This window comes from Coregonus lavaretus, assembly GCF_964263955.1.
Source record: "Coregonus lavaretus genome assembly, chromosome: 17".
In the NCBI taxonomy this organism is placed as follows: domain Eukaryota; kingdom Metazoa; phylum Chordata; class Actinopteri; order Salmoniformes; family Salmonidae; genus Coregonus; species Coregonus lavaretus.
In genome coordinates this window covers 1,020,453-1,034,186 of record NC_140004.1, presented here as the reverse complement: position 1 = coordinate 1,034,186, position 13,734 = coordinate 1,020,453, and the positions used below count along the sequence as shown (strand labels likewise).

At 39.6% G+C, this 13,734-nt stretch overlaps 1 long non-coding RNA gene across 1 annotated transcript; it reads left to right on the top strand.

Moving 5' to 3' along the window:
- The first annotated feature begins 1,356 nt into the window (after positions 1-1,356).
- LOC311144221 lies at positions 1,357-13,008 on the top strand. The gene is made up of 3 exons (XR_014614491.1): positions 1,357-1,642; positions 10,432-10,494; positions 10,730-13,008. It is a non-coding gene; the product is annotated as an uncharacterized lncRNA (long non-coding RNA).
- Positions 13,009-13,734: the final 726 nt, after the last annotated feature.

Below are 13,734 nucleotides of genomic sequence, written 5' to 3'. Positions count from 1 at the left end.
ATGTAGTAACCAAAAAAGTGTTAAACAAATCAAAATATATTTTATGTTTGAGATTCTTCAAAGTAGCCACCCTTTGCCTTGACAGCTTTAAACACTATTGGTTACTACATGATTCCATATGTGTTAATTATAAGCAGGCCAGTCAAGTTCTTCCACACCGATCTCGACACCATTTCTGTATGGACCTTGTCATGCTTAAACAGGAAAGGGCCTTCCCCAATCTGTTGCCACAAAGTTGGAAGCACAGAATTGTCTAGAATGTCATTGTATGCTGTAGCGTTAAGATTTCCCTTCACTGGAACAGCCCCAGACCATTATTCCTCCTCCAGGCACTAGGCATTGGAGCAGGTAGCGTTCTCCTGGCATCTGCCAAACCGGTCCCGTTCTGTGAGCTTGTGTGGCCTACCACTTCGCGGTTGAGCCATTGTTGCTCCTAGACATTTCCACTTCACGATAACAGCACTTACAGTTGACCGGGGCAGCTTTCGTAGGGGATAAATTTGATGAACTGACTTGTTGGAAAGTTGGCATCCTATGACGGTGCCATGTTGAAAGTTGCTGAGCTCTTCAGTAAGGCCATTCTACTAACAATGTTTGTCTATGTAGATTGCATGGCTGTGTGCTCGATTTTATACACCTGTCAGCAACAGGTGTGGCTGAAATAGCCGAATTCACTAATTTGAAGGGTGTCCACATACTTTTGTATATATAGTGTATCACTCGTTGGCCTTATCCCTCTGTGCTGGCACCATAGATTGTATGGATAAAGACACCGATCACGTGACACCATTCATTCCTATGTGAAGTCTCAGTGGTGCATTAGAAGATCCGAAAGTGTCATTTATGCGTGTCTCCATCTTGCCACAGATAGAACAATGAGACAGATTTCACCAGATGTATAATGTGAAGCATCCGGTTGGCGTTTCCACTCACTACCAAATATGGTATCAAGAAGAAGCCCAATGGCCGACAGGGGGATAAGATGGAACTAGATGGATTTTGGCCGAAATTCAGCTAATTTACTCATCAATGAAACATTTGATCTCAATACAGTTTTCTGTTCCCAAAACTAGAATCTGTTACGAACAGATAGGACTAAGCTTTGTAGAATTTACCCTTTGCCAAAGTTTTAAAAAATTGCGTTGTTTAGAAGGAGTGCAAAGGCGAAATCAGTTTTGCACATTCACACTTCACAGAGTAGGCGCTCTCCAACGGAAATATGCAAATACATGCTAGAACGCCAATAGGATCTCGCTAACTCGTGCTTGGCTCTGCCCACCTCCTTGCTTGTTCTGCCCCCTATGGCTCATTTGTTCCCATTTGAAACGACAGGCTGTGGTCTATCTTGGTTTAGTTATAAAAAATACTTTGATATTGCTTCATGTAGGAGTTTTCGGAAACAATTTAGCTACTATAGGAAGTGATGTTGCAGGCAGCAACTAACATTCCATCACGTGGAGCGTAGTCCGGCTAACTGCCGTTAGTTTCCAGATTCCAAATATGATCAAAGGCTACACCGTAGTGCGCGAGGCAATGGCGCGAGTCTTGAGCCAAATTTATGCAGGAGTGAAACGTCGTTCAGTCTTCGCCACACTAGTGGGGGAAGAGAAGTTGCGTATCACCACCACTAGCGATATGGAAGGTAATTACTTACTTGTGTATATTGTTATTCAAAGCAAATTAAGGCTCTTGTTGTTTCAAAATGAAAAGTCAGTGTGTACTGCCATGGATCAAGGTAATTCATGATTTTGCCATTGTGTACATGAGAAAAAATTGCAAGGGGAGGACATAAATGGGACCTGTTTTCAGATCTTTACAGGGTTGACTATTAAATCAACTGGGTGTTTCTTTATGGGGTGGATTTTACAAGCATTGCAATGATGAAGGCTTACATGCGTCTTTCTATTTAAACTACAATCAATAAATAAGAACTCACAGACCAAAAGGGGGCAGAAGTATTCCTCAGTGATACTTTATTAAAGTATTTCACAATCGATACATTTTACAACAATTTAAATTACAGTGCTACTTATGAATTCCCATAGGAAAAATCCCATAGGATTCTCATTGGAAATATCTCATTGGATTCCCATTGTGAATTAGCATGAACAAATAAAAACCATGAGGTTTTAATGGGAGTCTCATTGGAATCCAATGGGTTTCCCATTGGAAATTAACAAAAATATCATTGGGGTTTCATAGGATTATCTCATATTCTCATTGGATGTTAATTAGTTATTCATTGGATTTTTAGTTGGTATTTCATGGGATTTATTTAACATTGCCATTGGATTAGAAAATATCATCTAGCACAAAAAAGACTACATTTTTACCAAAAACGTCTTTACTAATACATTATTTTCATTTATTTTATTCTGCTTTTGGCTTCAGTAGTGTGACGACATCCTTTAGCTTGTAGGCCATGGCAGTCCATATTGAGGCCTTGTCCACCCCCTCAAAACATCTCTGGACATGAGCTGAAAGTAAAATAAAACACAAATATGAATAATTACATATCATTTTAATCATTTACAGTCACACTCTTCCGTTCATAATCAATGAAAGCAATGTTATAAAGGAGGTCTACATCAAAAATGAAATAAAAAATATTATGTAACGATGTTAAGGCATGGCTAATTATATTCATACCAACAAGAGTGAGCACTTTGTTGCTTGACAAAGCTGGCTTTGCCACAGAATATTGAACAATGTTTTGATTTCCTGCCTGACACGGAGGACACAGCCATCTCCTCCCTGGCGAAGAGCTCCTCCATCAGGTCTCACGTCATCCTTTTGAAGCTGGTTTGGTTGATCAGTGACATGTTCTTGGCGACCTGAACACTAAAGCCCAGATCAACCTAGAATTTAAGAGACAGATCACAGGTTGTTATTGTTTTCCATAAACTCATGAGCTCTATAGTGGTCTATTATATTAGTAACAGGACAGCTATGAAGTAGCTCTGGAAAAATGTTTGCATTGTCGCATTTTTTCATTGGGTTCAGTTAAGTTTCACATTACCAATGTGAACGAGCCATACTCTCAGAAACAAGCCATACTCTCTGAACAAATGTGATCGAACAAGTGCAATGATTATACTTACCAATTCCTATCTCTTTGAAACCTCTGGCATTTTGGTGACCATACACACCAGCTGCTCAGGTTTTTTGTTTTCAACTGATGTGCTTGCTTTGATGAAAATGCTTTGACAAAACAAACGTTGGATTATCAATTTTTTTAGGGATCACCACCTCTTGGTTGGTCTCCCACAAGCATAAGCAGCCTTCTGTTTTCTTTCTCCAGTCTTGTGGTGATGTTTTCCATTTTATCTAGTCTTCTCTCCAATCTTTCTACTCTGCTTTAGGTGGTCACTTTCAAGATTCTGAGGAGAAATAATTGAATAAATAGTATATTATTGTCCATTTGCTGATCATTTGTGTCTTTGCATCAAACACACAACTAACTCTTTTGAAAATCAAACAAAACTAAAAAACATTTTGAGATACAATTTTAGAGAACATTTTAGAGAGTGCTTACATTATGCCTTGGCAGTGATGTCAGCACCTCCATACAGCTGAAAGAAAAAGCTGAGTCTTGTAAATCATGTCATTCTAATTTAACATGTAATACAAAGGATAATACCAGTTTTTGACGTGTGGGTTCTTTATCACTCTTACTTTGATGATAGTTTATTCTTAAAAATCAGCAAAACATGGATACCAATTTTCTTATCTAAAAACGGTTTTGAGGAATGAACTGCTATCAAAGTAAAAGTGGTTAAGCACCCACCCTACTGTGCACAGACATCAATTCAAAGTCTATTCGACATTGACAATACCACCGTCTTTAGACATCCCACCGGTTGAATCAACGCTGTTTCCACGTCATTAATTATGTGGAAACAGCGTTGATTCAACCAGTGGTATGTCAAAAGACTGGTATTGTCTTTTAAATACAGGGAGTTGGAAGTCTTGCAAGCTTCACCTTTTTCTTTCGTGGCTTCTTCTCCTCTTCATAATTTGAGGAGTTTTGGGATACTTTTTTTAATTTATCCCTTAATTCCTTGCCTTTCGCTCTTCCTCAAACCAATAATTCAGCTCTATCTCCTTCAGGACACTTTCCTTTTCTGTCATGAGGCAGACATAACTTGGTCAGGTTAGTTTCTTATTTCACACAAGGTTGCAAAGGGGTGGGAAATGTGTGTTTCAAAACCAATTTCTGCTTGTGATACTTTTATCTCTGAGCCTATCGCGGTCACAATCTATTTGGGCTATGCTTACCACTTGTAGCCAAAACTCTGGCATCATGTAGTGAGGTTTTCCCTGCTGTGACCCATTTGGCTACAAGTGGTAAGCATACATATTTTTCTGCAAAAATTGACGTGTTTTTATTGTGTAGCCACAAAACCAATGCCAACATCTAGATTAGAATGAAAATAAAATATAATAATGGTTAGAGAGGCAGACAAAGCAAAGAATGGCGACACGTTCTCAATGCTAGAGCCAACGTTCAATAAACAACTCTGTAGACGTCACTTAGCTAACTGTTGTGATGACAGAGTGGGTGGGGTTGTTAATATATGTGTGTGTGTGTGTGTGTATGTAGTTTACATAAACTTGTTTTTCAACCACTCCACAAGTCTGGTTCATCCTTGGGAGCAATTTCCAAACGCCTGAAGGTACCACGTCCATCTGTACAAACAATAGTACGCAAGTATACACCATGGGACCACGCAGCCGTCATACCGCTCAGGAAGGAGACGTGTTCTGTCTCCTACAGATGAACGTACTTTGGTGCGAAAAGTGCAAATCAATCCCAGAACAACAGCAAAGGACCTTGTGAAGATGCTGGAGAAAACAGGTACAAAAGTATCTATATCCTCAGTAAAACAAGTCCTATATCGGCATAACCTGAAAGGCCGCTCAGCAAGGAAGAAGCCACTGCTCCAAAACCGCCATAAAAAAGCCAGACTACGGTTTGCAACTGCACATGGGGACAAAGATCGTACTTTTTGGAGAAATGTCCTCTGGTCAGATGAAACAAAAATATAACTGTTTGGCCATAATGACCATCGTTATGTTTGGAGGAAAAGGAGGGGGAGGGGGAGGGGGGGGGGGGGCTTGCAAGCCGAAGAACACCATCCCAACTGTGAAGTACGGGGGTGGCAGCATCATGCTGTGGGGGTTATTTGCTGCAGGAGGGACTGGTGCACTTCACAAAATAGATGGGATCATGAGGAAGGAAAATTATGTGGATATATTGAAGCAACATCTCAAGACATCGTTCAGGAAGTTAAAGCTTGGTCACAAATGGGTCTTCCAAATGTACAATGACCCCAAGCATACTTCCAAAGTTGTGGCAAAATGGCTTAAGGACAACAAAGTCAAGGTATTGGAGTGGCCATCACTAAGCCCTGACCTCAATCCTATAGAAAATGTGTGGGCAGAACTGAAAAAGTGTTTGCAAGCAAGGAGGCCTACAAACCTGACTCAGTTACACCAGCTCTGTCAGGAGGAATGGGCCAAAATTCACCCAACTTATTGTGGGAAGCTTGTGGAAGGCTACCTGAAACGTTTGACCCAAGTTAAACAATTTAAAGGCAATGCTACCACTGGGAATGTGATGAAATAAATAAAAGCTGAAATGAATCATTCTCGCTACTATTATTCTGACATTTCACATTCTTAAAATGAAGTGGTGATCCTAACTGACCTAAGACAGGGAATCTTTACTAGGATTAAATGTCAGGAATTGTGAAAAATTAAGTTTAAATGTATTTGACTAATGTGTATGTAAACTTCCAACTTCAACTGTGTGTATATATATATATATATATATATATATATATATATATATATATATACACATACAGTGGGGGAAAAAAGTATTTAGTCAGCCACCAATTGTGCAAGTTCCCCCACTTAAAAAGATAAGAGAGGCCTGTAATTTTCATCATAGGTACACGTCAACTATGACAGACAAAATGAGGAAAACAAAATCCAGAAAATCACATTTGTAGGATTTTTTATGAATTTATTTGCAAATTATGGTGGAAAATAAGTATTTGGTCAATAACAAAAGTTTCTCAATACTTTGTTATATACACTTTGTTGGCAATGACACAGGTCAAACGTTTTCTGTAAGTCTTCACAAGGTTTTCACACACTGTTGCTGGTATTTTGGCCCATTCCTCCATGCATATCTCCTCTAGAGCAGTGATGTTTTGGGGCTGTCGCTGGGCAACACGGACTTTCAACTCCCTCCAAAGATTTTCTATGGGGTTGAGATCTGGAGACTGGCTAGGCCACTCCAGGACCTTGAAATGCTTCTTACGAAGCCACTCCTTCGTTGCCCGGGCGGTGTGTTTGGGATCATTGTCATGCTGAAAGACCCAGCCACGTTTCATCTTCAATGCCCTTGCTGATGGAAGGAGGTTTTCACTCAAAATCTCACGATACATGGCCCCATTCATTCTTTCCTTTACACGGATCAGTCGTCCTGGTCCCTTTGCAGAAAAACAGCCCCAAAGCATGATGTTTCCACTCCCATGCTTCACAGTATGTATGGTGTTCTTTGGATGCAACTCAGCATTCTTTGTCCTCCAAACACGACGAGTTGAGTTTTTACCAAAATGTCATCTGACCATATGACATTCTCCCAATCCTCTTCTGGATCATCCAAATGCACTCTAGCAAACTTCAGACGGGCCTGGACATGTACTGGCTTAAGCAGGGGGACACGTCTGGCACTGCATGATTTGAGTCCCTGGCGGCGTAGTGTGTTACTGATGGAAGGCTTTGTTACTTTGGTCCCAGCTCTCTGCAGGTCATTCACTAGGTCCCCCCATGTGTTTCTGGGATTTTTGCTCACCGTTCTTGTGATCATTTTGACCCCACGGGATGAGATCTTGTATGGAGCCCCAGATCGAGGGAGATTATCAGTGGTCTTGTATGTCTTCCATTTCCTAATAATTGCTCCCACAGTTGATTTCTTCAAACCAAGCTGCTTACCTATTGCAGATTCAGTCTTCCCAGCCTGGTGCAGGTCTACAATTTTGTTTCTGGTGTCCTTTGACAGCTCTTTGGTCTTGGCCATAGTGGAGTTTGGAGTGTGACTGTTTGAGGTTGTGGACAGGTGTCTTTTATACTGATAACAAGTTCAAACAGGTGCCATTAATACAGGTAACGAGTGGAGGACAGAGGAGCCACTTAAAGAAGAAGTTACAGGTCTGTGAGAGCCAGAATTCTTGCTTGTTTGTAGGTGACCAAATACTTATTTTCCACCATAATTTGCAAATAAATTCATAAAAAATCCTACAATGTGATTTTCTGGAAAAATAATTCTCAATTTGTCTGTCATAGTTGACGTGTACCTATGATGAAAATTACAGGCCTCTCTCATCTTTTTAAGTGGGAGAACTTGCACAATTGGTGGCTGACTAAATACTTTTTTTCCCCACATATATATATATATATACTACCGTTCAAAAGTTTGGGGTCACTTAGAAATGTCCTTGTTTTCGAAAGAAAAGCAATTTTTTTGTCCATTAAAATAACATAAAATTGATCAGAAATACAGTTTAGACATTGTTAATGTTGTAAATGACTATTGTAGCTGGAAACGGCTGATTTATTTAATGGAATACATAGGCGTACAGAGGCCCATTATCAGCAACCATCATTCCTGTGTTCCAATGGCACGTTGTGTTTGCTAATCCAAGTTTATCATTTTAAAAGGCTAATTGATCATTAGAAAACCCTTTTGCAATTATGTTAGCAAAGCTGAAAACTGTTGTGCTGATTTAAAGAAGCAATAAAACTGGCCTTCTTGAGACTAGTTGAGTATCTGGAGCATCAGCAATTGTGGGTTCGATTACAGGCTAAAAATGGCCAGAAACAAATAACTTTCTTCTGTAACTTGTCAGTCTATTCTTGTTCTGAGAAATGAAGGCTATTCCATGCGAGAAATTGGCAAGAAACTGATGATCTCGTACAACGCTGTGTACTACTCCCTTCACAGAACAGCGCAAACTGGCTCTAACCAGAATAGAACGAGGAATGGGAGGCCCCGGTGCACAACTGAGCAAGAGGACAAATACATTCGTGTCTAGTTTGAGAAACAGACTCCTCACAGGTCCTCAACTGGCAGCTTCATTAAATAGTACCTGCAAAACACCAGTCTCAACGTCAACAGTGAAGAGGTGACTCCGGGATGCTGACCTTCTAGGCAGAGTTGCAAAGAAAAAGCCATATCTCAGACTGGCCAATAAAAAGAAAAGATTAAGATGGGCAAAAGAACACAGACACTGGACAAAGGAAGATCGGAAAAAAACTGTTATGGATAGACAAATCGAAGTTTGAGGTGTTCGGATCACAAAGAAGAACATTTGTGAGATGCAGACCAAATGAGAAGATGCTGGAGGAGTGCTTGATGCCATCTGTCAAGCATGGTGGAGGCAATGTGATGGTCTGGGGGTGCTTTGGTGGTGGTAAATTAGGAGATTTGTACAGGATAAAAGGCATCTTGAAGAAGGAAGGCTATCACTCCATTTTGCAATGTCATGCCATACCGCTTGATTGGAGCCAATTTCCTCCTACAACAGGACAATGACCCAAAGCACAGCTCCAAGTTATGCAAGTACTATTTAGGGAAGAAGCAGTCAGCTGGTATTCTGTCTATAATGGAGTGGCCAGCACAGTCACCAGATCTTAACCCTATTGAGCTGTTGTAGGAGCAGCTTGACCGTATGGTACGTAAGAAGTGCCCATGAAGCCAATCCAACTTGTGGGAGGTGCTTCAGGAAGCATGGGGTGAAATCTCTTCAGATTACCTCAACAAATTGATAACTAGAATGTCAATGGGCTGTAATTGCTGCAAATGGAATGATTCTTTGACGAAAGCAAAGTTTGAAGGACACAATTATTATTTCTATTAAAAAACATTTTTTCTAACCTTTTCAATGACTACATTTCCTATTCATTTTGCTATATTTCTTATTCAAACTAATTTCATGTATGTTTTCATGGAAAACAAGGACATTTCTAAGTGACCCCAAACTTTTGAATGGTAGTGTATATACACTACCAGTCAAAAGTTTGGACACACCTACTCATTCCAGGGTTTTTCTTTATTTTTACTATTTTCTACATTGTAGAATAATAGTGAAGACATCAAAACTATGAAATAACACATATGGAATAATGTAGTAACCAAAAAAAGTGTTAAACAAATCAAAATATATTTTAGATTTGAGATTCTTCAAAGTAGCCACCCTTTGCCTTGAAGACAGCCTTGCACACTTGGCATTCTCTCAACCAGCTTCATGAGGTATTCACCTGGAATACGTTTCAATTAACAGGTGTGCCCTGTTAAAAGTTAATTTGTGGAATTTATTTTCTTAATCCGTTTGAGCCAATCAGTTGTGTTTTGACAAAGTAGGGGTGGTATACAGAAGATAGCCCTATTTGGTAAAATACAGTCCATATTATGGCAAGAACAGCTTAAATAAGCAAAGAGAAACAACAGTCCATCATTACTTTAAGACATGAAGGTCATTCAATCTGGAAATTTTCAAAAACTTTCTTCAAATACAGTCTCAAAAACCATCAAGCACTATGATGAAACTGGCTCTCATGAGGACCGCCACAGGAAAGGAAGACCCAGAGTTACCTCTGCTGCAGAGGATAAGTTCATGAGAGTTAACTGCATGTCAGATTGCAGCCCAAATAAATGCTTCACTGAGTTCAAGTAACAGACACATCTCAACATCAGCTGTTCAGAGGAGTCTGCGTGAATCAGGTATTCATGGTCGAATTGCTGCAAAGAAACCACTATTAAAGGACACCAATAATAAGAAGAGACTTGCTTGGGCCAAGAAACACGAGCAATGGACATTAGACCGGTGGAAATCTGTCCTTTGGTCTGGAGTCCAAATTTGAGATTTTTGGTTCCAAACGCTGTCTTTGTGAGATGCAGTGTAGGTGAACGGATGATCTCCGCATGTGTAGTTCCCACCGTGAAGCATGGAGGAGGAGGTGTGGGGGTGACATTGTCTGTGATTTATTTAGAATTCAAGGCACACTTAACCAGCATGGCTACCACAGCATTCTGCAGCGATACGGCTTTCTTACTGCGGTCGAGTCGCACGCATCAGTGCGTGACGTCAGTGTGTTGTGTACTGGAAAGGGGTCTATAATTCATCCTCAAAGACAATGATAAGTGTGCGGACTGTCTCCTCTCATTTGTTTTAGGGGAACCTTATAAATGCCCAACTGAACTTTGACCATGATGAAGGAATAGAACGTGAGTACCAGGTAGGCCCAGCTAATCATCAGGGCCTGATAACATTAACTAGACACACTTGACTTTCCCTCAAAAGACACAGTCCTCAAAGCCTTAAGTTTGCTGGCACAATCTGTCCTCATTTGTTTCAGGGGAACCTCGGGAATACCGGACTAGACTTGGACCATGATGAAGACATGGATGATGATGGTCGGGTAGGTTGAATTGTTGCTCCGTCTGACCTTGTGAATATCTTCTCATGGATTTACTAAAACTACAAAATTGCTTGAAAATGATTAAACGGATGGCTAGTGAGGCTACCCTTTCACATACTTAACAATGTGCTAGCTTATACAGTGGAGAGTAAGTTTTCTATATTATTTAGATAAGAGAATGTAAGTGCTTATTTGCACTTAATCTTACACTATACTTGGCATATTTTGATTTCAGGCAACATTTGAAGATACGGACACTGATTAAGACCCCTCAGACGAATGAGAGCAAGAGGCATATGGAAGGCCACTCTTTGCCGGATCAAGCCTTACTGTTGGTGGTGCTATTGTTCTCATGTGTTTTGTTGTACGATTCAAATTGTCATGGCTTGCTCTGCAAGGGCTGCTTACTTTGCTCTGTGCATTGATGCCAAACTCTAACCTGCCTACCACAAAGTACCCGTTCAGAAATTTTTTCAAAGTATGTACGGGTATAGTGGAGTTTCATTTTGTTTGCCTTGAATGATCTACATACATAGGTCCTAACTGTAATGCTACGTGCAGTTCTTGCCTTACAGAGACAAGGTCGGACACACTCCAAAAACGGACATTTGTTCATTGTAATTCCGATGAAGCAACAACTTCGTGACATGTTTGAGAATAGCAATCTGTCGGATCTTATCACATATCGTTGCAATAGACAGAAGAAATCAGAGGAAAACATTGAAGACATTTATGATGCTAAACAATTCAAAACTATCGAAGCATTATCTGATGTAAACAATATTTAATTGACATGGAATTCTGATGATGCATCACTATTCAAATCATCCAAGATGCATCACAATGAGTTGCCCGTTAAGATCTGACATGCTCCTAGTTCTGACAGGGTTATGGTTCGGACCATCAAAGCCTGTTATGTCCTTTTTTTCTAAAACCATTTGTGGCTGAGTGTAGATTACTTCAAGAGAAAGGTTTATCCTGGTATTGTAAGACCACACAAAGTTTTAAGAGAACATACGTTTTTAATTTGGAATGTTCATGCGACACAATAGCTCGCAGTATTTTGCAGAATGTGAAACAGTTTAATGGTAAATTTGGTTGTGCGTGGTGCCCAAGGGGAATAGTTTTGTAAGGGTTTATGATTCACAAGAGTACCCCAAGTGAAGTCAAGAACATTTATTAAGGGATGCAGAATATGCAGTAAGATACAACAATATAAGAAATGGTGTTAAAGATGCATCCCCTCTTGCTTATCAACTCATTTGACATTGTCAAAGGTTTTCCGGTTGATTTTATGCATTGTGTCCTCTTAGGTGTTACTAAGTATGTGACAAACTCTGTACATAATATTTCCCCATGTTACATTGGTAGAAAACTTGGTGACGTTGACAAATGCTTGAATAGTGTTATGCTTCCAAAGAATATAACCAGAACTCCAAGGTCATTATCTGAAAGAGCACTTTAGAACGCTTCTGAATGGAGAAGCTGGCTTTTGTTTTACTCACTCATTTGTGTTAATGGTATTCTTCCAATGATCTATCTAAGGCACTTTCTGCTTCTTGTTGAAGCTATTGGCTTCTAGAATCAATAAGTCCAAATGACCTGTTGAGAGCAAATGAAGTGTTGACAACCTTTGTTACAGAAGTCCCAGGTTTATATGCCATTAATCACATTACCTTTAATATTCATCAACTGCTTCATATTACAGTCTGTGGAGAACTGGGGTCCCCTGTGGGGCACATCAAACTTCGTTTGAAACTGGGAACCACACATTACTAAACTCAGTGTGTACCTCAGCAAATTGCTAAGACATTTGTCATCTTCCGACAACTACCGCTTTTTGAAAAACAACATCTCAAAGAGGGACACCCTGTCAGTTTTTTTTTTAAAGAATCTGTTTAGGGCTTCTTTACGTTAAAAATTCTTTAAAATGCAATGATTTAGTCACCTTAATTGGGACATCAAAGTGTCATAGACTAACCTTATCTATTCCACAAGCTCTAGTGGTTGTTAGTGTCAATGTTGTCCCAGACCAACTGATGTTTTATTCCACAGCAAATGTTAATTGTTACATAGTCATTAAACAAACATACAATATAATTTCTAAAAGAGTTTCCTACTGTGTAGCTTTTGAGAATGGAACATATGGACTTGTTGACAGCTTTGTGCTACTGGATGATAATTTCGACTGCTTATTAAAGATGTTTAAAATTACAAGGAAGGCTTTCAGATCTGCAAACGCCTCCTCTCGGCACATTTTCATTGTTGATGATGTAAGCAACCAAGTAGTTGCACTTAAAGCATCAAATGTTAAACGGACTTTTTGTAAATGAGCCTTGTTTTAGAAACAAGTACTGCTGTGATCAACCAAATAACATGGAAACTGATTAGAAGTGTGAACAGTATGAGAAATCTATACAAATGACCGCAGTTTGATCCATTTGATTGAATTGTACATTTTTACAAATGGCCAGAGTTTTATTTAGCAAATAAATGTTAAACCCTTTTTTAACATACTTTGTCTTGAAGCTTTTTATTGTATGTCAATTATTTTGGGCCAACAGCTAATTACATAGTCTATAACCTAAGGTGAACGATGCCCGGGCCTTGTCCAAGCGTATGACCCACTGACATCACATGTAAGAGAAGAGGGTCCAGTTTGCAAATTAAGTGCCCCTTATTTCAAATTAAAACACATTTGAAGGACTTTTTGTTTCCACCCTTGGCCACTCACCGACATCACATGTAACAGAATGTATATACTGTATATATGGGTTAAGAGAAGCAAGCTTTATGTGCGTTTTATTCTATCTGCTGACAGATAAAAGCACAGGCTAGCACGGATAGAACCACGGGCATGATATTTGTGCTTATAACATGTTTTAGACTTATTCCAGTGACTAAATAACACAAGCCTTCATATCAGGCATTTTACTCACATGAACCTGACAACTGAAGACCTTTGCAATTAATTTGAAGTAGCCTAATTCAGCCTATTTAGCCTGTCAACAGGACGGTTTCTGCTAGTATATACACTGTGTACAAAACGTTAGGAACACCTGCTCTTTCCATGACATAGACTGATCAGTTGATAGCTATGATCCCTTATTGATGTCACCTGTTAAATCCATTTCAATCAGTGTAGATGAAGGGGATGAGACGGGTTAAAGAAGGATTTTTAGCCTTGAGACATGGATTGTGTATGTGTGCCATTCAGAGGGTGAATGGGCAAGACAAAAT